Genomic DNA, 22,771 nt, shown 5'->3' with positions numbered 1-22,771 from the left:
TAGAGTAGATTTCTAGAGTAGGAATCTAGATTTCTAGATTAGAAATTGGGATTTCTAGAGTAGATCCCTTGGGGAGGTGGCTTTCGGGAGCCTGGTGCACCCCACAGCCCCACTGCCTGCGTGATGGCACCGGGCACGGTCTGGCCCTGTCCTGTGGATGCAGTGCTCTGCTCAGCCCTGGCAGCTGCTGGGATAGCGGCAGGATTTGGGGCCTGGCCAATGCTGTCACACCAGTGAGAGGGACGTGGCAGGGGCAGAGGACAGCTGCTGCTGCAGTGGCGGGAGAAGGCCAGAGCAGCCCAGCTGCCCAAAGGGCTGGGAGCTCGGCCCCAGCAACCCAGGGGAGGTGGGGCAGGGTGCCAATGGGGCCACAGCTCTTCCCTCTCCACAGGGAAACTTCTCCCCTGGCTCACGGGCAAGGATGTGCGAGCCCAGAGCGCGCCAGAGGTGGCCACGTCTGAACAGCAGGCTGAAACCTCCAGGTTTTGTAGTCCAGCAGGGCAGCTGGGGCTTTGTTGCAAGGACACCCTGGGCCAGTGTGTGCTGTGCTGCCACGGGCTGCCGCAAAGCCGGGGCATCAGGCAGCTCTCAGGGCAATCCTGGCTCCTTTGGGGTCTGCCTTCTCCCTTTTGCCCTCTGCCTCGCTAGAGAAAAGACTTCCACAGGAGGTGAACAAACATGACTTCTTCTGGGGGAAAGCCTAACAGAGGGGTGAAATTCTACAATACTGGGGCCAGGGTGTGCCGAGAGGTGAGCTGTCCTGCACGCAGCGGTAGAGGCCTGGAACAACGCTGTCTGCTCGGCCCGCTCAGGGTGGTTCTCGTGCAAAGGACACCGTGGCCTTGGGTTTGTGGTTCCAGCTTTAATCAAAAAGAGGCTTCTTTTTGATTCACTTCTGCCTGGCTTTGCAGGGCCAGCAGCACAGCGCCCCCAGGGTCCATCCTGATGTTGGCTGCTCCCTTGGAGATCTCAGGATCAGCATGGTCTGAGTTGCCAGGGACGAGACTGAGAGTTCGGCGTCTTTCTGCAAAGGCTGGAGGGCTGCAACAGAAGGCAAGAGAACAGAGCTGAAACCCACCTGTCTGCAGAGACCCCCAGGCATCCCCTCCACACCATGCCAGCCCCACCCATCCCTTTCCCTGGCCAGGAGGAGCACGTGGGACAAACGGACCAGCTGGAAGCTGCTGCGCAGGAATGCCCCAAATGCCCCTGAGATGTTGCTCTGCCCTTGAAATGTTTCCCTGGAGCAGATCAAGGCATAGCAGCACACTGCCCAGGCTCTGTCCCCTGGCCCACCAGCCCCGGCACACACAGCGCTGCCCCTACTCACCGTTGCAGATCTCGGACAGCTTCTCCTCGCGTTTGTCCCTCAGGTGCTGCGCGGCAAGCCCTAGGCACAGAGCTCCGTCAGACCTCCCGCTCCCCAGCATGCTCCCAGCAGCACAGCTCCCGGCTCTGCCGGTCTGGCTGCACGCCCTCCTCCCCCTCAGCAGGGTGACCCCAGGGAAGGACAGTGCCCGAGGCAGGGTGGGGCCGAGCAAGGCTGCCACCAAGCCCACCTGCGTGGGCAGGGGTGGGAGAGGGAGGCACAGAGCCGCTGGCTGCCCAGGCCCTGCCCGGGGCAGTCGGGGCTCTGGCAGCCACAGGGCTGCCCCGTGCTGCCAGTGCAGCGGCTGGGCCTGGGGCCAGGCTGCCAAAAGAGGGACCCCAGGGGCTGTGGCTCACCCATGAACCTCACGGCCGCCTCTCGCAAGGGGACCTGAGCATCCTTCAGGTACGGCAGGCTCTGACTCAGATATTCTTCAACTCTGCTCTTGTCCTGCACCAGCTGGAGAGAGCACAAGGGCTTGGGGCTGGCACAGACCTTCCCCAGTCGGCCGCACCGGCCCCTCCTCCCAGCACCCCCTGTCTCCCTCCCACCTCAGGCCATTCCCATCTCCCAGCCAGGAGCCCTGTGGGGCTGAGGTTCAGAGACAGCCGCAGGCAGAGGGGGTTCTGGAGGTCCTGAGACCCCTCTGTCCCACTGCCAGGACCCAGATGGGCCTGGGTCTCTTTCAACATCCTGAGGGCAGGGAGGGGAGAGGGGCCTGGAGAAGAGCCCTTTGGGGGGGCTCTGTGCCTGAGGGCAGGGAAGGAGGGTGCAGCTCCAGGCTGGGGGCTCCGGGCTGGAGCAGGGCAGGCGAGGCACAGCTGCACAGGGGGCACCCCTTGTCCAGCCCGGGCCCTGGGCCTTGGGGATTGTCCTCACCAAGCACTCCCCAATCCTGTACGTCTGCTGTGTCATGGCCAGGTGCTTGAGCTGTTTCCACTTTAGCAGCTTTGCAATGACGAGGAGGGCTTCCTGAGAGGCCTGCAGAGGGGGACAGGGATTGGGGGGCTTGTGGGCAGGGATTGGGGCTCTTTGAGGGCCCTGGCCTCCAACACCTGCAGGGACAGCTGGGAAGCCTCTAGGGACTCTTGTGTTCAGGCCTTGGTGGCCATGGGCTGCTGCTGAGCCCTGCTGGACCAGGTAGAGCAGGTGTGGGGAATGTCCGTGCTATCTTCTCCGCCCCTCCTGGTGCTGGGTATGCTGGGACCCTTCCTCTGGGGTGCGCCGGAGGAGGGCTGAATGGGGGGAGCAGGGATGGGGGGACCCCTCCTCGCCATGCTCCTGTGCAGCAGGCAGCACAGAGGGAGGAGGAAAGCAGTGGTGGGACCGGTGCAGGCAAGGAGGGGAGCTCTGCCCTGCCCTCAGTGACTCAGGCAGTTGGACCCTGAGGTGACACAGGCTCCAAGAGTCCAACTGCCAGCAGCAGCCCTTGCCCCTCCCGGATGCCCAGGCAACCCCTGTGCTGTCAGCACCCCCTGCCCCACATCACTGGTCAGGTTTGAAAGCTGTACCTTGGCCGTGCTCTCGCTCTGGTCACTCATGTGGAAGAACAGAGGGAGCAGGCTTCTCCGTGCGTTCTTCTTCATCTGCCGCTTGTCGTTCCCCACCACCATCTGCACCAGGTCTTTGAAGAGGCAGATGGAGAGCTCTCGCAGCTGGCTGGAGTCCTGGTAGGGAGGAGGACAGGGGCACTTCAGCAACAGCCGCTCCCCGAGCAAGGGCGTTAGCGTGGCTGATGTGAGGGGAGATGCTTGGGAGTCAGGTTCTGCACCCAGGAGCTGTGGGCCAGATCTGCAGCTGTGGCTGAATGGCCTCGGGCCCATGAAAGGCCGTGCAAGAGGTTTCCATCAGGCGGTGCCTGTGCCAGCCCCCCAGCATTCACCACCAGCCACACCACCCGCACCAGCGCAGAGCTCCTCAGGGCCGGGCTGAGGAGGAGACCGGGCTGGCCCTCGGCAGTGCCTCTGGGGCACACATCGCTGGCTCAGCCTCAGCACCCGCCATGGTGCCTGGGGAGAATGTCTGGTCCTGCCTGGCAGCGCAGCTGGGGAGGTCTCGCGGATCTGAGAGCAGCTCTTGCACTGCAGGTGCTTTGCACAGGGGCAGGGCTGGGCCCCAGCACGGGGGGCTCAGGTTGCCCGGAGGCATCGACCTGTCAGGGAGAAGCCGTGCTGGGCTGCAGAGCCCAGAAGGCATCCCCAAGAGAGCCCAGGGCCGTGAGGAGGGAACAGCCCTGCCCCTGTGCAGGGCTGGGCTGACGGGCACTTGTCCTTGCAGAGGGCCCATCAGTGGGGCTCAGGCTCCCACAGCAGCCTTACATCATCAAAGAGCGGCACGAGCTTCTCCACCAGCTGCAGAGCGGTGGGGCTGGCCTTCTTCCTCTTCATAGGACCCATCACGTTTCTGAAGAGAAGCAGGGCCTTCGTCTTGTTGTCAGTGTTGGCATTCTGCAGCGTCTCCATGATGTCTGGCAGCAGGACCAGCATTTTTCTTGCCTGTACGAAGCACAGAATTTCCTTTTTGTGAAGCGGTGAAAGACCGCCCGGGCAAAAATGCCCTGGCCGCTAAGCACCAGCTTCCCGGCCGGCTTCCTGGCAGGTGGCACAGGAATGCCTGCAGCAGCCTCCTGGCAGGCAGTGGCCATGGGCGCACTGATGGGCACAGGGGGATAGCAGGGGGTAGGGAAGTTAGGGCAGGAGAACAGAGGCTCCGTGTCCCCTGCTCAGCCACCCCCTTTTCCGACTGGCCCAAACGGGCAGATGGGTTGGTAGCCCTCCGGGCCTGGAAAGCTCCCCAGGCAGCCATGAAGCCCCTCCATGGCAGCGCTCTGCGGACCCCCGTGGCTCGTGCACTGCAGGGTGAGGGGAAGGGCAGAGATCTCCAAGCTGTCAGTGAGTGGGCTGTGACCCCTTCATGACAGAGGCCCACTGCCCCAGGCCCCCGAGTCAGCCCGTAGCATCAGCTGTACCCTGGGCTCTGGCTCATCCTCCCCCTCTCAGCAGGACGCTTCTTCTGGGGACAGCGTTCCCTCGACGGAGGCAGTTTGGCGCTGGCTGCCTCCGTGCAGAGCAGAAACTCCTGCCCGGCACCACGGGGATGTGCCGGGAGCGAGAGCTCCTGCAGGCGGGTGAGGGAGCCTTTCTCCTTGCACTGCAGCGGCAAGGTCCGAGCCGGAAGGACCCTGGGGTCCATGAAGGGGACAGCGAGGGCATTTGGAGCCGTCACCCCACCTCCCGACTCCTCCTGAGCCCAGGCCAAGCCACCGCCTTACCCCCACTGCCCCGGGCTGCCAACACGGCTTCACTTGACTATGCCCTGCTCACCGTCTCAGGTCTCTGCGACAGCGTGACGAGGCCTCTGAGCACCAGCGAGAGCAGCACCAGGCTTGGACGCCTCAGGTACCTCTGGGCTTTGTACAGGCCAGCAAACTCCTCTGATGCAATGTTGCTGGAGGCCAGCAGCTGAATAAAGATGGCAGTGAGAGACTGGCAGAGCCTGCAGGGCTCCCCGCACCGTGTGGCTCCTGGTTCCCACTGGCAGCTCAGGGCAAGGCCACCGGGGCCAGACAGCCCATCCTGGGGGCAGCAGGGGCTGGCTGGTGCGGGGGGGGGGAACCTGGTGCTGGGCAGGTCCCTGCGGGCCCTAAGGGGCTGTCCCCATATGTCCTGAGGAGGTGACCGTTTGGGGGCGGATGGGAGGGGAGAGGGCCGTGCCTGTTTGCCTGGAGAGGCAGGCGCAGCCCTGAGGGTGAGCGAGGACTGGTCTGGTCACTCACGGCCAAGTGATGGATGCAGGCTTCCTCTGCGGTGGAGCTGAACATCCCGCGCAGCTGCTGGTCCTGGAGCTTGCTGAGCAGCTCCCTCAAGACCTTCTCCAACGTGTGGGGCTGGGAAAGCATCACCTCCCACATGGCCAGAGCAGCACTGCAGGCCCAGAGCGCTCTGTCAGCAGGGCTGCCTCGGCCACCACACTGTGCCCGGGCCAGCCCCGCAGGACCCAGGCTGTCCTGCAGCCCTGGCCCTTCCCGACCCCTCGCTTGGAGTGCCCGGGTGCCCGCCTGGGCAAGCAGGAGGGGACTGAGATAGTGTTCCCTGTGGGGCCGGGAGGAACTTCGTGGTGGGGCTCTGGGCTGGCTTGGGCAGCTTTGGCTACTGCGGGCCTGGCCGATCCACCAGGGCTGGAAAGCATGGTGGGGGGGATGTCCTGCGGTTTTCCGTGGGTCTGGCAGCCAGAAAGTCTCCAGGCCCCTCTCCCCACACGGAACAAGCCCACGGGGGCTGTTGGGGTCAGTACCTGTCACATGATGGAGACAGCTTCAACAGGCTCGTGACCACTTCCCTGGGGCACTGGTCGGTCATCAGGAGAAGCAGCAAGTCCAGGCTGTGCCGGGCTGACGCCATGCCGATGCACTCCATGTTTTCATAGATGCACCTCATGATGTTTGGCACCTGGAGGGCACATAGGTGAGGATGGTGCTGCCACTGGAGTGCAGCCATTTCCTCCGCTGCCTCTGAAACTGCTGCCCTTCCCATCCTACTCTGTGGCTTAAAATGGCTTAAAATGGTGCCTGAGGCACCTGGGTTAGGGAGGGAGGGAGGGAAGCAGGGAGGGAGGCAGGAACAACGGCTGAAGGGCTCAAGGGCAGGGCAGGGCAGCCACAGGCCACTTACCTCCGTCAGCCAGGAGGCAGGTTCTCTCATGGCCACATGCAGGATGCTGCTCGCCTCCTCCTTGTCATAGATGCTTGAGTCTGTCATGGCCTCAACGGCCACGAGGACGATGTCTGTCTTCTCTGAAGGTTGGAGGTATTTTCCAAACGCCTACGGGAGGAAGACAGGCCGGGAAGACGTGTCACACCGAGTGCCCTGACGGTGCTGCTTAGCTGAGCAGTGAGAGCAGCTCTGGCGAGAGATGGCCCGGCCGTGCTGGCAGCAGTGCCCGCAGGAAAGCTGGAAGCAGGGGCTGCAGTCACTGGGCGGTGGAGGATGAGAAGAGAGGGCCCTGAGGGTGAGGGAGGAGGGCTGTGGTCGTGGGCCCAGCGTGCTGGCCCTACAGAGAACCAGGGCTTGCTGGCAGCCAGGAGGGCTGGAGCTGCTGCTGGGACACCGGAGTGCAGCCCTTTTTAGTCCCTGCTCGGGGACAGCAGCAACCCTCTCACCAGGGACAGGGAGGCCATGCCAACCCCGCTGCTTCTGGATCCCTTTGCTCACGCAAGTCTCCTGAGGAGCTGATGCCACGGACATGCAAGGGAGGAGCTCATTACCGTTGTAATGTTGCTGGTGCTGGGCGAAGAAAGCCAGGAGGTGTTCTCAGCTTCCCGTTTGCGTTGATGCTGTGGATGCTTTGGGTTACCCTGTGGCAGCGTCATGCCTAAACAGGAGGGGAGCACACACGAGTCGGTAGGACACAGCGCCTTTGCCAACAAGCTGACCAAATGGTGAGAAGAGCTTTGAACTAGGAATGGCTGAGGAGGGAGGTTACGACGCACAGTCAGGGGAGGAGGTGGTGGACAGGGGTATAAAGCAAAGGGGGACAGGCAAGGGCAACGAGAGGGACCTGATGGAGAAGGATGAGAGACACCTGCCCCTCAAGTGTACGTGTGCAAATGCTCGTGGCCTGGGAAACTCAAAGGAACTAGAGCTCTGCATGCAGTCACACAACTAAAACATCGTTGGAATAACTGAGATGCGGGGGACGGCTCGCATGGCTGAGTGCTGCGCTGCATGGATGCGAGCTCTTCAGGAGAGCTGGCTAGAGGAGGAGGGGGGGGGTGCCTCGTATTTGAAGGAGCAGCTCAGATAGACGGGACAATCGAGTCTGAGAGAGAGCGTGTGGGTCAGAAGCAGAGGAGAGGCGAGGCAGTGCTGGTGACATCGTGGTGGCAGCGTGTTGCAGACCCCCCCCTACTCGGAGCAAGGATATGGATGAAGTCTTCCTGAAAGCACGTGGGGAAGTCTCCGTGTCACACGCCCTGATTTTCATGGGGAACTTTAACATCCCCGAGACCTGCTTGCAAGGCGGCAGGACGCAAGCAGTCAGGGAGATTTCTGGAGGGCGTCAGGGCCAGCTTCTCGCTGCAGGCACTGGCGGGGCCAGCCGGGCTGATGCACAGCTGCGTCTGCTGTTCTCCCATAGGGAAGAATTCTTTTTGGGACGTGGTAATCAATGGTAGCTTTGGCTGTGGGGACCATGAAACAGCCGGGTTCTGAGAGGTCCTGAGAGGAGTGGGGAAGGAGAGCAGCAAAGAACAGGTCCTGCACTTCTGGTGAGCACGCAGCTTCTGCAGCAAAACGATAGCTGGGATGCTACGGGAAGCAGCTGTGAGGGGCAAAGGAGGTCAGGGACGCTGGCAGACTTTCATGGACGGCCTCCAGCAAGCACAAGAATGGTCCGTTGCAATACTCAGGGAAACAAGCAGGCATACGAGGAGATGTCTGTGTGTGGAGGAGATGTCTGTGTGTGGAGGGACGCAGCCCAGCACAGCTTCTCTTACATTTTTGCTGCAGGATGAATCTGAAGAGGTAATGAAGAGCATCCAAAGCCCCCCAGCTGATCTCCCAGTTCTTGCAAGTGTGGCAAAGGATGAGACGTCCCAGCAGCTGTCCCAGGATGGGGACCTGGATCTCTGTGTGGCAGGCACGGCTGTCATAGTAGCCTACAAAGGTTCTCCAGACCTGGGTGAGGGAGGCAGGACAGGTAGCAGGGCTGAGGGGCAGCAGCTGCCACCAAAGCCCTGAACCCAAGACTCTGCCCGGGGAAGGATCCCCGGTGAGTCAGAGCTTTGGAGGGCCCTCGCAAAGCTGCTAGCCCCCTGGGCAGCAGAGCAGGGAGAGCTGCCAGACCTGGGCTCCCGCCATGCTCCTTGGGCAGTGCTGCCCTGCACAGGACTGGGGGCCGAGATGGCTCCCGGCAGAGAGGGAAGTGGGGAGAGAAGACCGTGGGAAAAAGAAAGAAACCAAGACCCTCACTCCAGGGCAGAGCCTTGCTGAATGCCTCAACCGGTGCCCAGGCTTGCCTCGCAGGCATCTCTGAGCTGCAGCTGCAGGTGCTCCGGTGTGCAGGGAAGGGGAGACAGCCTGGCTGGAGAGTGCCTGGCTCCTTACCTCCACCGAGGAGCAGCTGGCCAGCAAATCGCTCAGCCTCCCAATCCTCCCCACAGCCCTCTCACACGCAGCTGCGCTCCGGCAGTTGGTGAAGGTCAGCAGCATCTGGGAGGAGAGAAAGCGCTGATGTGCCCTGGGAGCTGGTGCCCGCGCCAGCAGAAGCAGCGCTGCTGAAGTCCTGGCTGGACTCGCAGAGTCCTTGTGGCCGGGCAGGTGGGCAGATGCCACCCCCATGGCGGCATCTGCTCCTTTCCGTGCCCTTCCCCAGAACACAGCCCTGTGTCCCTTCTCCATGGAGGCCGGGCTTTTGGGCAGGAGCTTGCCTGGGGGCTCTGCAATGGGGGAATGGGGATACGGCCCCCGGGGAGCTTCAGGGCTGGGCTCTCTGAGCAGGACAGGCAGGTCCCTGTGGGTCTCTGCCCCGGTCAGGTCTGGGGAGGAAAGCGCGAGGGACCGCGAGGCAGGGGAAGAGCAGCACCAGCTGCTGCCGCTGCGGTGCCTAAGGCTGCAGAGGGGAAGTCCCATTGACTGCAGCCAGGAGACACCAGGCTCCTGGAAGAGCAAGGTGGGCCAGCCCTGGCTCCCCCAAGGGAGCTGGGCACCCTCCCTGCAGTGTGCTCTGTGCGTGGCACTGGGCTGGGGACCGTCCGCTCAAGAGCGGACACTCCCTTCCCTCCAGGGTGAGGAACAGCCCCTGCCAACCCCACCCTTTGCCAGTGCCACACCTGTAAGATTGTCTGCAGCTCCGCGAAGCCGGAGGAGGGAGAGCTGAGCAGCAATGTCCACAGCATGCTGTCCATGGCATCCAGGGTCTGCAAGGAGGACAAAGGCTTGTGGCAGTCTTTCTGCGATCCCTCTCACCCCCGGAGTCGGATCTGAACTCCCCACGCCACGGGAGGACACCTGCGCTGCCTCGCGGTGCCCGAGGGAGGGCTCGGGGCAGACAGGCTGCTGTGGGCAGAGCAGCCTGTGGCACTGGACGTGGCCAGGCCCATGGGAAGGGGACGAAGGGATGAGGGTGGGAAAGCAAAGCCGAGACCCTGCCCTGCCTTGGATCTCCGGTTGTCTCTCAGCACGCGGCAGCCAGGGAGCAGCCCAGAGGGACTGGGGGCTCCTGTAGCTCAGCCAGCACTTACCTCAAAGTAGAGAGTAGCGGCCTCGCCCTGCATGTCCGTGTTTGGAGGAAGCAGGAAGACGCTCCTGAAGCAGGCCTCTAAGAGGCTTTCCTTTTTGCCCTCCAGCACCCTCTCCACTTTGCTGCAAAGAGAGAGAGAGGGAACTGTGGGACGCTGGTGCTGGGAGCGGTGCCTCGATGCCTTGGGCAGGTGGACACGGACCTCTGGAGCAGGGGTCCCCGAGAGGGATGGAGGGTGTGCAGGGAGCCCCGCCAAGAGGCACCTCCTCCCTCCCCGACATGGCCTGGGCCACAGGACAGTCCTGGCAGGCAAGCCTCCCGCCTCCCGCCTCCCGCCTCCTGCTTTGGGGAAGAGCCGAGAGGTGGCGGGGAGCTGCAGGATCCCTCTGGCCTCCCCTGCGCCCTCCCAACAAGCCGCCAGCAGGGCAAAGCAGAGGCCCTCTGACGGCGCCGCTGGACTCTGCCTGGATGGGGGATGCCCCCGGCCAGGCCCAGGGCCACGGGCTGTGGAGAGGTGCCAGCCAAACCAGGGGCTGGGCAGGTACCTCAAGGCGGCGATGGCAAGCATGGCTTGCTGCCGCACCGCTGTGTGCAGGCGGTCCCTGGGCTCCTCTTCCAGCAGCACCTGCAGAGCACAACCGGGATGGGACCTGGCAGCCGCCAGCACCCAGTGCCAGCAGACCCAGCAGCAGGCAGTGGGGCTGGCGGAGACCCTCTGCCCCCGCCCCGGCACCGGCCCCCAGAGACCCCCTGCCACCCCCGCTGCTGGGGTCTCTGCTGGCGGGGCTTCTCAGCGGCACCCGAGTCCCCTCGGGGCAGCTCAGTGTCCACGCACGCTTGCCCCTGCCCTCCCCCTGCCCATGCGCCGTCCTCACGGTGGGCCGGTGCCCAGGGACCTTGCCCCCTCCCCAGACCTGCCGGCTGTCCCGTCACCTTGATATTCTCTGCCAGCTCAAATCTGTGGCAGAACGCATTCAGGCCCTGTGACAAGCCTTTGTGCCTGCCAGCTTTGCACAGGGTGCAGATGGTCTCCAGGAACTGCGTCCTCTGGGCCTCCTCCTGGCAGCCGCGGGACAGAGAGACAAACGGGGAGCGTGAGAAGGTAGAGACGTGGCCAGCAGGACTGGAGCGCTGGGGCTGCAGTGCTGGGCAGACCACCTGGGGGGAGCAGCTCTGCCCAGCCAGCAGCCCCCCAATAGCCCCGGCAGCAGGCAGCAGAGCCGGCGGCCCCGTCAGGAGGTGCAGGCACAGCTGCCATGGAAATGGCCACGGTTACCTTTTCTGAGCTCTTTAGAAAAGCCTGGATGAACTCCATGGATTCTTTTTCCTTTCTGTACAGAGCCAGCCAGCTGGCAGACGCAGCAGAGGAGGCACCTAGTGAAGGAGGAGAGCAGGGAGGGCTGTAGAGAGGGGCCGAAGGCCAACGCGAGGACAGGAAGGAGCTCTGCCCTCCGTCCAGCCCCATGCCCGCTCCCCTGGCGCAGTCTCCCCGTGGGTGTCCAGGCTGGAGGGTGCCCGGCAGATGGGCTGCGATGCCGGAGCGCAGCGCGGCGCAGAAAGCCACGAGTGCACCGGGCTTAGGAACTGGCTTGCAGGCAGGCTGGAAAGGTCCCCGTCCCCCACCACCGCTGCCTCCTGCCAGGCCAGCTGCCTCTTGCTGCCCGTATGCCGGGGCAGGAGCCGGGTGCCCTCTGCTCTCTCCCGCCCTGGGGGAGGCTGTGCTGGGGCTGGCTCCCAGCCCTGAGCAGCATTCCGGCAGTGCCACGCTCCCCGCCCATGGGACCCCCACTGCCGGTGTGCCGGGGAAACAGGACGCTGGCGTTGATCAGGGTGCGGTCGCTGGCCCCAGCCCGCTGGGGCCCCTCACTTACTGGTCTGCAGCGGCCTGGGCACGCACACCTCGTAGGGCTGCGGGGGAGAGCTGCTCTTCTGGGGAGCCCTCTTCTCCACCCAGGCCTCCCTGGGGCGTCTGGGGGGTCTCTGCGCCATCCTGAGCGGGACGGAGGAAAGGGGTAGGGGCGGGGAAGGGGGAAGCTTCGGTGAAATGCCTCGGCACCGCGGGGCTGCCGGGGGTGGCGGGGAAAGACGTGGGCTGTGCTCAGGGGCTCCTCGCCAGCTCCACGCTCCCGCCCTGTCCCGTCGCCGTCCTGCCGGACACTGTGGGGCAGGGGCTGCGTCTGCGTTGACCATATGCAGCGCCACAGGGTGTCAGAGAGGCGGGTCACAAAGGGCACCGTTGTGACCCGCCACTCAGGCCGGGAGGGGCAGAGTGTCCTCCGCGGGGGGCACGTGGCCCGCTCGCCCCTGGGCACGTGGGTCCTCTTGGGGTGCCCCAAGCCCCACGTTTGCCCTCATGTTCCCTGGAGACCTCCCTGTTGCTCTCCAGCTGTCCCAGAGCCCCGTGTTCACGTGTCCCGGCGTGCCCCCAGCACCTTCCGTTCCCTTCAGAACGGCGAGAAGCCCATTTCTGCAGGGGCTGCATGCAAGTGTTACAATTTGAGTGTTTTGGCCTGTGGGGAGTGTTCTCTCCAGGCAGGGGTGTCTTATGCTTGGGTTTTAGCAAGATGGAAGCTTCTCCCTGCAGCGCTTTCTGCTTTAAGCTCGGAGCCGGATAAGGAAATGTCAGGCTAGTATCCTAGCCGAGTGTTTCTGTTCCAACTGACTTTTTGTGTTGCTAATGAAATCTTTGGTAATCTCATGCAAATCTTTAATCCTTCCTGTGATGATGCTACACTGGCCACAGTGCGCAGTTCAGCACAGATGGGACGAGATGCTCTCTTCACATTGCTACAGTTTCTGGCATCTTACAATGCACATCCTTTCCTCCGTTCTGAAAAATCTTTCAGCAAAAAGATGTCTACACCTGCTCCTCTCCTCTGATCGTTGTTTGCTGTTACAACTGTGGACGGAACGTTAACATGGTGTATTGCTTACGAGATGCTACCAGAATGGGAAACGTGAACAAAAGATGCTCTCTTTTCTAAACGGTCTTACCATGTTGACTCTGTCCCCTCATTTACAGTCTAAGAGACAGAGAGCTTGAAGGGTGGTTCAGAAATGTCTTCTTTAGACATACGGATCTCATTGGGATCCAAATAAAAGTTGGCCGATGTGAACAGCATCTAAGCTGCTCTTTATTTGTGCCTTTAGAGATTTCTAGATATTGCTAAGGTGGGCAGCAGAGAGGACAAACACTACTTGATGATGTCTGCAGTCACGGATGACAGAATCACAGAACGGCTGAGGTTGGAAGGGACCTCTGGAGGTCACCTGGACCTGGGCCAAGCCCCTGCTCAAGAAGGGACTCCCAGAGCTGGTTGCCCAGGACCATGTCCAGATGGCTTTTGCGTCTCTCCAAAGGTGGAGACTCCACAGCCTCCTTGGGCAACCTCTGCCAGGGCTCAGCCACCCATGCAGTAAAAAAGTGGTTTCTGATGTTCAGAGGGAACCTCCTGTGTTTCCGTTTGTGCCCGTTGCCTCTGGTCCTGCACTGGGGACCACTGGAAAGAGCCTGTCTCCGTCCTCTTTGCACCCTCCCTTTGGGTATTGATACACATTGATGAGGTCCCCCCGAGCCTTCTCTTCTCCAGGCTGAGCAGTCGCAGCTCTCTCAGCCTTTCCGCAAAGGACAGGTGCTCCAGTCCCCTCATCATCTTCGCGGCCCTTTGATGGACTCTCTAGTATGTCCATGTCTCTCTTGTGCTGGGGAGCCCAGAACTGGACACAGTGCTCCACGTGTGGCCTCACCAGTGCCGAGTACGGGGGAAGGATCACCTCCCTCGACCTACTGGCAATAGTCTCACCGCCTGCAGAAGCTCTCATTCACCTCTGACTTCCCTGGAAAAGAACTCTTAGGTGTCTGTAGCTCCGTCCACATATATACATATACATATGTTTCTTTATTTCTTTTTTAATTTCCAGAGCTATGACAAAGGGAAAAAAATGAGCTACCACATGCCTCTGGGTTGTTTCCCTTCTTAAAATATGTTAGGATGTGCAAGCGAGTTTAACCCTGAGGTTAAACTTACAGTGTAACAAAGTGAGAAAACGCTGGAGATGGCAGACCACGAAAGGAGACTATAAACCTGCTGCGCTGACTTGCTACCTGCTACCGCATGTGTTTGACTTGCTCCTGTAGTCCGGCAGACCTGCAGTGCTCCCCCAGCGTCCGCGAAGGGGCACGCCAGAGAGGACAGCGGAGGGGTCAAGCCTCCCTAACCAAGGGTTTTGTTGGTCTCTGCTTCTTCCACGATTCAGACCTTAATCTCTGCCAGGAAAAGGGTGGCCCCACTGACTTTTGTTTTCTGTTATCCCATAGATATGGAAAATGCCAAAAGGATCAATAAATCCATTCCTTAGAAGAAATAAGTCACGTGAATGTTTCCTTGTTTTACATCTCTTTGCCTTCAAAACCCTTTCAAATCTCACTGCAGTTGCAAAGGGCAGGTCTGGGTTCGTCCTGTTTGTCCTGATGGGCTAAGACTGCCCCTGCTAAGACCGCAGGTGGAAACTGGCTGTGCCTATACTCCCGTACGGGCTCTCCTTCACCGTCTGCTGACGAACAGGTGTATTGACTGTGTTACACGTCAGCTTGCTGTCTACTTATGAAACGGCCCTCAGTTCAGATCACAGGCCTAAGCCCAGGTGGTCGCACTTAGTTTGTTTTCTGTTTCTTCTTGTTCCGGTTCTTTTTCTTCTGAACATCCTTGCCAAGGTCTACACAGAAATCCGAGCATGACGTCAGTTTGCCATACCCGTGCAGAAGGATGCTTGCAGTCGCACACACATTCCTCTCTCTCCCTCCAAACGTGGACAGCTCGAGGTAGACTTCCAGAAGATACCAGCTCTTCTCTGGATTCTCTTTTGTTCTTTGCTCGTGAAACATGGTAATATTTTTTTAGGTATTCCTTCGGGAGACCTATTTCTATCTAACATTGACAGGATAATGAGAGGGTGACTCATAGCCCACCCTATTGCTATTTTTATAGCGTGATCCTACCACAGGGCAAGGCTCTAGAAAAGGATGTTACATGACCGTACGTTAACCTAAGAAGCAGAACTCTGAAATGAAGTGCCTCGTTCTTTCCCGTCAGTGCAGGAGAAGTCTACCTCCACTGACTGGGGGAAAAACAAAAAAAATCTAACCTCAAAAGCAAACTTTCACATGGCAAAATTTAGGAAAGACGAATCCACGCTGGCTTGCACTTGCCAGGCCAGAGTTTTCACTGGCAATTGGTGGAGGTCCTCGTCTTCAGTCCTGCTGTTGTTTGTCACAATATGTCTCCCAATCTTGGGAAGTTCCTGTAAAGGACACGTGTTAAATGATGTCGAAAGCTGCTGCCTCCACCAGACTCAGGCACCCCAGGATTCCTGCTCTGCAGCCACTGGAGCCCATCCTGACGCACCCTGAGGACTCTCTGTCCCAGGCCAATGGATGGGGCTGCTGCTTTCCCCTTTGCAGGCTCGGCCAGTAGGACGCCTGAGTGGGTACCCCACAGAGGGGTACACACACACACACACACACACACACACATACACAGGCATACAGGAGACACTCGTACAGCCAGCCCCACACATTGCCACAAGCAGAGCATTGCCTTGAACAACACCCATGTATAAGACTACCGCATCTTGCATAAAAGATAACTGGAGACAGTCAAGTCCCACTCCTCCTCTCGGGCTGAAAAGGACTGAAGCTCACTGGTGAAAACACACGTGGTATCGCTCTCGCGATTCACAAGCACGCCCACCTTCACGGATCCCTCAAACGTCAGCGTGGGCCCTCCGTCCATCTAACACCCCTGCCCAGATGTGCGTGGTCCCACAGGCCACCCCCAACTCTCCATAATCCTCATAGAATAGAACGGAATCATTTAGGTTGGAAAAGACCTTTGAGATCATTGAGTCCAACCGTAAACCCAACACTGCCAAGTCCACCACTAAGCCATGTCCCTAAGTGCCACATCTACACGTCTTTTAAATACCTCCAGGGATGGGGACTCAACCACTTCCCTGGGCAGCCTGTTCCAGTGCTTGAGAACCCTTCCAGGGAAGAAATTTTTCCTAATATCCAATGTACACCTCCCCTGGCGCGCCTTGAGGCCCTTTCCTCTTGTCCTCTTGTTCCAGCTACAAAGACCAGGCTGGCCCTCCTCAAGCCTGCACCTGTAGGTTCTTAACAGCTCATCAGCTAATTAATGGCTGAACAGTTTTGGTCTTTGTTAGTGTTGTGGATTACCCTGGGTAGTCAGCTCAGCCCCACACCCTCGCTCACTCCCCCTTCCCAGTGGGATGGGGGAGAAAAGAGGAAGGGCAAAAGTTGCAAGGCGAGAACGGGAAAATGCAGAGGGAGAGGTTGGATTGTTGTAGCCCGCGTAGTGAGGAACTCAAGACTTCAGGAGGAGAAAATCAACATTAAAAGCTGCAAAAATCCTAATGGGAAAAATCAACGAGCTGGAGGACAGTGACTCGGCAAGACTCCAGATCAGCCCAGTGCATGGGGCAGCGGACCCCCACCCTTCACACCCTGGCTGAAGCCTGCCTGGCCAGCAAAGGCTCTGAAGTATCTCCGTCAGGGAGCATGCTAACACCTCACATAGTGCCTTGCTACTCTTTGCCATCTTTTGTGTAAAGCGGGTTTTTTGGTGAAATTGCACACACCCTGCTTGCAAAGCCTCTGCACGTGGCAAAAGATGCAACAAAGGCACCCAGCAAGGGAATGCTGCATCTGGCACCTAAAGTGATTTTTTTCTTGGAGAAGGCAAAATTGCCACTCAGCTTTTTCATCTGCAGCCACATCTCAATGCTCTTGCGTAGTCTTCCCTCGGATTCTGTTCAGCCCCAGCTCATGGAGAGTTCACTCATTCAAGTCAATCACCATTTCTTTGCTGGAATTCTTACCGATAATAGTAATTGACTGACTGCACTGCTTCTCCTCTGCTTTAAATTGCACCGTCATCCGACACTACACTAAAAAAGACTGACAAACCTCCAAAAAACACCACCACACCAACGCTGGGCACTCTGAGAAACCCCAATGCTCTCCATGGCACTAGGAAAAAATGAAGCCTCTTATTTCACTTGACCTGCTAGCTGGGTAGCTTCCAGTACTTTTGCATAATCTTCCCTTGGATTTTTGTTTTAAAGCTTTCCTCCTGGTATTTGCAGTGTAAAAAAGGTCTTAGACCTACAGAGCAAAAGATTACAACAGAAAATCTTTTTAAAAAACTCTTCTCTCGCTACATCTAAGCCCATCCTCTTAACAGACACCATAACATTTTCCGAGAACATGTTATGGTTATGAAGGATCAACGACTGATTGATTCCTTAGCTGTTTAGGTTCACCTAACTAAAGGGAACTCTAGGGAAATGCATGTTTTCAAGTACTTTGGTACCTCAGCATTTTTAGCCGACAACAACAACTCTGCCAGTACTCACTTCTCAGTGAAAATCACATTCCCTCCACTGCAGATGACAATGGATTCCCACATTACACTGTGCCTTAGTGAAATGCAAAATAAATGTTAGAAGAGTTGCTGCTGTTAAAACAAGGCTGTTAACCTCACTGAAACAGCACTTGTTCATTTTTGTTACTTATTAAACAGAATTGAAATCATTTTTTCTGCTAGAGTGAGAAAGGCAGACATTTAAAGTTCAGCCTCTTTTTCAAGCAATGTTATGCTAGATATCGACCTGTGGTCCACTCACGTGCTAAGCTTGGTGGGTGTATGTTCCCACCGCAAGACACACACACACAGACCCCCCGCAGACTCCTGGGCCAGGCTTCTGCCTTCCACCCCACACTGTGCAACACGTACGCTCCTTCGCATTTCGTGTTCCTTGCTTCCCATTACCCTAACCCTTCACCTCACCCTGATCACGTGCTAAAATCTGTAGCCATCTTGCTCAAAGACCAACACAAGATCTGCCTACAGCGCTCCTCAACCTTCCGCTCTGGACTGCGCAACGTGCCTCACTCCTTCCCATGCTGAGCTGAGCTCCCTATTCTGCATCATCCTAACGCCAGTCCTAAACCCAACCCACATGCAAAGCCTGGCAGGCAGGTGGAAGGCATGGCTGAGAGACAAACAGCAGGACTGCAGCTTCCCACACCAGCCCTCATCTTCCCACTGTGCCTTCTACAACTCAGGTCACTCCTGCACCTGCCGAGCCTCTGACTTCTTGTAGCCCTCACCATCCATTGAGGCCTTCAGCAGTCCGCATGGATTATGAAATCTTTCTGATTTCATAATCAGATTATCACTATGCCATCCTCAGAAGAAAAAGAGAGCATCTTCTGAAATTTACCTCGCTGTCTTTGGGGAAGAGAAAACCCCAAACCAACACACACAACATCATCATTTGGAAAGCAGTCTACAAGGCCTTGCAGGGCAACCCTTACCCACAGGTGCTGCAAGCCTAAAGACAGCAGAACAGAAGAGAGACAAGAGAGAACGTGCACCAAAAACTACTGTGATACCAGGCCCTTGGTTTCCAGCACGGGGCTTTGGCGGGGCTTTGATTTTTCCATCACTGTAAGTAGCTCTACTCAGAAAATAAACGTAAAAGGTGGTCAGACATCTAGATTGGGAAGGAGGGGGTGGGGGAAGGGAATTAAAAAAAAAAGAAGACAAAAGAAACCCCATCATTGCCACACTCCTCCCAGGGAAGACCTTGGGACTCTGACAACTGCCTGTAGCTCCCCACTTTCTGCTTGAGGAACACGCTTCATTGCCCTTAGGACCAGAAGGGCAGTGGGAGAGTGAGAATAAGAGCAGAGGAAAACAGGTAGAGAACAGGACTTGTGCTTTGAACCTGTATTCCTGAGACTCCTTCTGTAATAGCAGTAGTCTTGTAGTTTATCTTTCTTTAAGAACTGGACCTGGACTAATAACATTTCTTCCATTTGGATTCACATTTCAGTTATAGTAATAAGAAGAGTCCTGACTTCACATAGAAGGTCTGTTCCCTTTTTGCCCTTAACAGGAGTTTGAGCAGAAAAGATTTCTGTCCCACATAGCTCTTTCAGCAAGTTCTCGAGATGCATAATTTCCAAGGGCACACGTTTTTGCCCTCTCTCATGCCCTATATACTTAAGGCAAGAAAGACCATAGCCACACCATCTTTAGAAAATCAGCACGCAAAGCTTCTCTTTTTCACTCCTTTCTGTTAAAAAGAGTTGAGAAGTTAATGGACAGATTTGCCCTTACATTGAAAGTTTTCAGGAGAGTATGAAAAACCTCTTTTGGAAAGGATTAGGCACCCAGCACACAAAACCAAACTAAGCTCAAAGTTCCGTGTTCAGCGACTCCTGAAATTTGCCAAGGCAAAAGGGGGAAGCCAGAAACCAAAACAGGCAGAGACACACACCTGACAAAGCAAACATGGAGACAATGGCAAGAAACAAACCTCACCAGTCACACTAACTGATGGGCTGTCAAGAATCCACAGGCTCCCCTTCCAGGAAGATCCAGCTGGACTTTGCAAGCTGCAAGACTGTCATCCAGGGGGCTTGTTTTACAAGGCAGGCCTTGTTTTCCTTAACTGTTTTCCTATTGCAGAAAGCAAAAGGAATGTATACCTCTCGCTAGGCATCCTTTTCAGCTTTGAAAGACAGAGACGTAGTTTGAACTAAAGTCACACCAGAGTTATATATTGGAGGGACAATACAAAAAGTGCTTCTTGCTTTTTTTAAAATGCTGAACGACTCATTTATTGTCTTGGAAAATGGCATTTTCAAAGGTCTGGAGCACTCAACAAAGTAGGAAGAATTAAAAAAAAAATAATCAAGGATATAGTCCGGCAATGGAAAAAGAAAGAGGTTAAGCTTTGCAGACTAAAAGGGGGAAGAACGCCTTTGGAAAACATCTAAACGTGTTCTGGTTGAATACAGCGGATCCTGTTAAGGCCGACGTGGAGTCTGACCTGCGAGGATCTTCTGAGAGCAAGGCAGATGACACAAGAGCCCGACGACAAAGCTAGTCTTAGCACAATTCTGCTCTGCAGCTGCATCTGAAGGGTAGAGGAGGCCGGCAGAAAAGGCTTTCTACATCATCATAGGCTGCCTTGCTGGGCTTTGCGAGCACCCCCTCCCAGCGCTCCTCCTTCCACGCTGAAGGACCCCGTATCACCCAGTCTGCCCAACTGCTGCCCTGAGCACCCCTGCACTGATAGGCAGCGCTGCCTCCCAAAATACGCTCACCCCTCAATTTCTCTCCCTTGCACACTCACACAGAATGAGCAAAGGCACTAGTGTGGAGATTCGGGAACTGACTGGCAATGGGTGTACGTGGCAGGGATGCAGCTTTCCCAAGTACTGCACTCTGCAGGAGAGGGAAACGCCCCAGTGCCACAGGTGAAAGGCTTACATGCTGCCAAGCCTCATTTTCAGAGATGAGTTTAACGAAAAACCAACGAGTTTTGTTTTCTGTCTTGTGACTCTCTTGACAAAACCCACCCATGACTCGCAAACAGGGGAACTGAATGCTCTTGGTTGTGAGAGCGTCCAGGTCACAGTCCCTCCCCAGCCAAAACCAGCACTTCCCACCTACTGCATCAGGACTAACCTGGGCTGGCCTTCAGTTGTGCTGCGCTGGTGGGAGACCCCCCTAAACAGCACTGATAGGGAGCTCCAGGGTCACATGAAATGCCAGATACATTAGTCCCACTCAGCCACTCGTTGCCGAGTAGAGATTAAAGAAAGAGTAGAAATTAAAGCCGAGTAGAGATTAAAGAAGAAAGAATAGGGGAGAGGAAAAAGAGGGAGGAAGAAGAAGAACGGCTACAGACAAATACATATGTTTGTTCTATTTTATTTTTTCCACCAAACCTTTTTGTTACGCTCAGGTATTTCTTTGCAGGTGTCTGTTCGCAATATAGATACCATTTGGAAAGGATGGAAAAGATGGTGGAGTTTGCAAGGAGCTAGTCTGAGGAGGGCAGTGCATGCCAGTGCCGGTGAAAATCTGCAACGTTCAAGCAGCCGGCTGGACATCCAAATTCACACCCTGTAAGACAGAAACGTAAGGCGGAAGGCAATCGTTTGTGGCACAGCCACAGCCTTCCTAGCTGAAGGCACAAGTGGCCATGGAGGTAGATGCCACACATACTGACGGTCCCAGCTGGCAGCAGGGATGCCATTACGTGCAGCCAGAGGGACCCCAGTCCTGCTTAACGCCTGTGTGGAGAAACGGAAGCTTTTGGACCAGAAGGCGTGGCACAGCTGTAAGCTCGGCACGCCTGAGGTTTCTGTGGTGGCCATGGAAATTCTGTGCCACGGAGGGTGCCAGGGAGAAAGCTGCATATGCAGAGCTCCTGCAGGTGACTGGAAGCTCCTTGAATGAAGCCCCTGCCATTCTGCAGGTCCCTAACTGAGCTGCATTTCGCCAGTGAGCTCCTGCCCATCTCAGCCAGCACACCTGTAGCTATGCCCACAGTTTTGAAGTCTGCCAGGTGCCTGCGTGCGAAGCGCAGAAGATAACCTCCAGACGCAAACCCTTCTCATGGCAAAGCCATTGGTAGGCAGGCAGAGGGGAGGAGCCTAAGGAGTTCTGCTGCTAGAAGGAGTGCTGCCAGCTGGAAGGGAAGGAGGAGCGGACGTATGACCTACCTGCGTGCCGAGTCCCCCCATTTTTCCCCAGTGTCTGCAGCGCTGCTTATACACCATAATGGTTTGTAGAGTTTTGCTGCAGATGCTGACTTGGGGGCAATGCTAGGCAGAAGGGTGTGTTGTTTTGAGTCCCCTGACGGGTTCAGACAAGGCAAAAGCTTTGGAGATAGCTGTCCAAAGTCCCCTGGGCATCTGGGGCTTTGCCTGTCACCCGTGCCTTTTTAAACAGGTTTCTGCTCCCCTTTAGCTGGGGAAAGATAGGGAGCAGCAGTAGCCGGCTGACCATCCGTGGGTGGTGAGGAACAAGAGCAACAGAGAGGGCTAGGGTTTTAGAGGGCCTCTGCTTTTAATGTGACCCGAAATCCAAAGCGTCTTCAATCGTGTGTTTGCACCAGGGTCTGCGAGAGAGCTGTAGCCATCGCTGATGGAGCAGCAGTAGCCTTTGGTGCGAGCCGATGGTGAGGGCACTGCCTGCGCTGGGCAGCTCCCCACTCACCTTCCCTTAGGGAGCAGCCAGCTCTTGCTGCTCCTCACAGGAGAGACTGTTGGCTGGCTCCCTGCATGCTGCCCAGTGCTCTTCAGATACGGCCCAGCAAGGCTCCCTGGTCCCTCTCCACCTCCTCTCTCCAGAACAGAGAGCTCTGTCCCTTCCTTTTGCTGCAGCAGCAGCTGCCCGGCCCTTCTGCCCCAGCTCTCTGGCGTGAGAGCTGGGCAGGGAGGCACACAGAAACCTTCCCGGCTTTTTTGTGCGTGTCGGAGCAGGCACCGGGTGTAACTATTTTGAATGAGTCACTTCTGCTTGCTTTTGAGACCCTTTTTTGGTACTGGTCTTTCAGGGGAGGCTTATGCAGGCAAGAAGACAACCTCTCCTGTAGCGCTGAGGAAGGGAGGGAAGAAGGAAGGAGGGTTTCTACCGTCATGTGCTCGGCTGTTTGCGGTCAGCAGCAGGGTGGCACAGGCTGGCCTGGCGCCCCTTCCCAGGGCTGGTGCTCACTTCCCCACTCACTTCCCAAGGCAGAGGCCAAGTCAGAGGGGCGCTGAGGGGGCTGCGCAGGCCACCGTTCCCCCCAGCATCACCGTCTCCCTGGCACCCCAACTGATCCACCCCTTCCTTTGACTGGACGAGGCGAAGAAGAGCTTTGGCCTCTGCAGGACCTGGTGGTGCTGGCTGGTAGCCCTCCCCTCCTTCAGAGTCCTGCTCTTGGCCATGCTCGTGCTTCTCTGGTAGCGCGGTGCCTGGCCCACGGCGACAGCTGACGGGAGCGTGGAGCCCGGTGGAGGAGGGCTGTTCGTGACCCAGGGTTCCCAGCCCGGGGAGGTCTCCTTGCCACACGAGAGGTCGCACAGCTCTCGTGCCAGTCCCAGGAGGCACAGCACCTCCTGCTGACTCGCTGCGAATGGCCCCTGCCTCCTCTGGCACGGCCTGGGGAGAGTGGTGGCACTTGGGCACAGTGCTTCGGCCCAACCGAGAACGTGGTCGTGCAGCTGCAGGAGGCTCGACTGCTGCTCCGCCACGGTCTCTCTGCTGGCCTCCGCTCTGCCACCTGGCAGCTGTA

Source organism: Mycteria americana, chromosome 19, assembly GCF_035582795.1.
Source record: "Mycteria americana isolate JAX WOST 10 ecotype Jacksonville Zoo and Gardens chromosome 19, USCA_MyAme_1.0, whole genome shotgun sequence".
Classification (NCBI taxonomy): Eukaryota; Metazoa; Chordata; class Aves; order Ciconiiformes; family Ciconiidae; genus Mycteria; species Mycteria americana.
Note: the sequence above shows the minus strand (reverse complement) of the source record.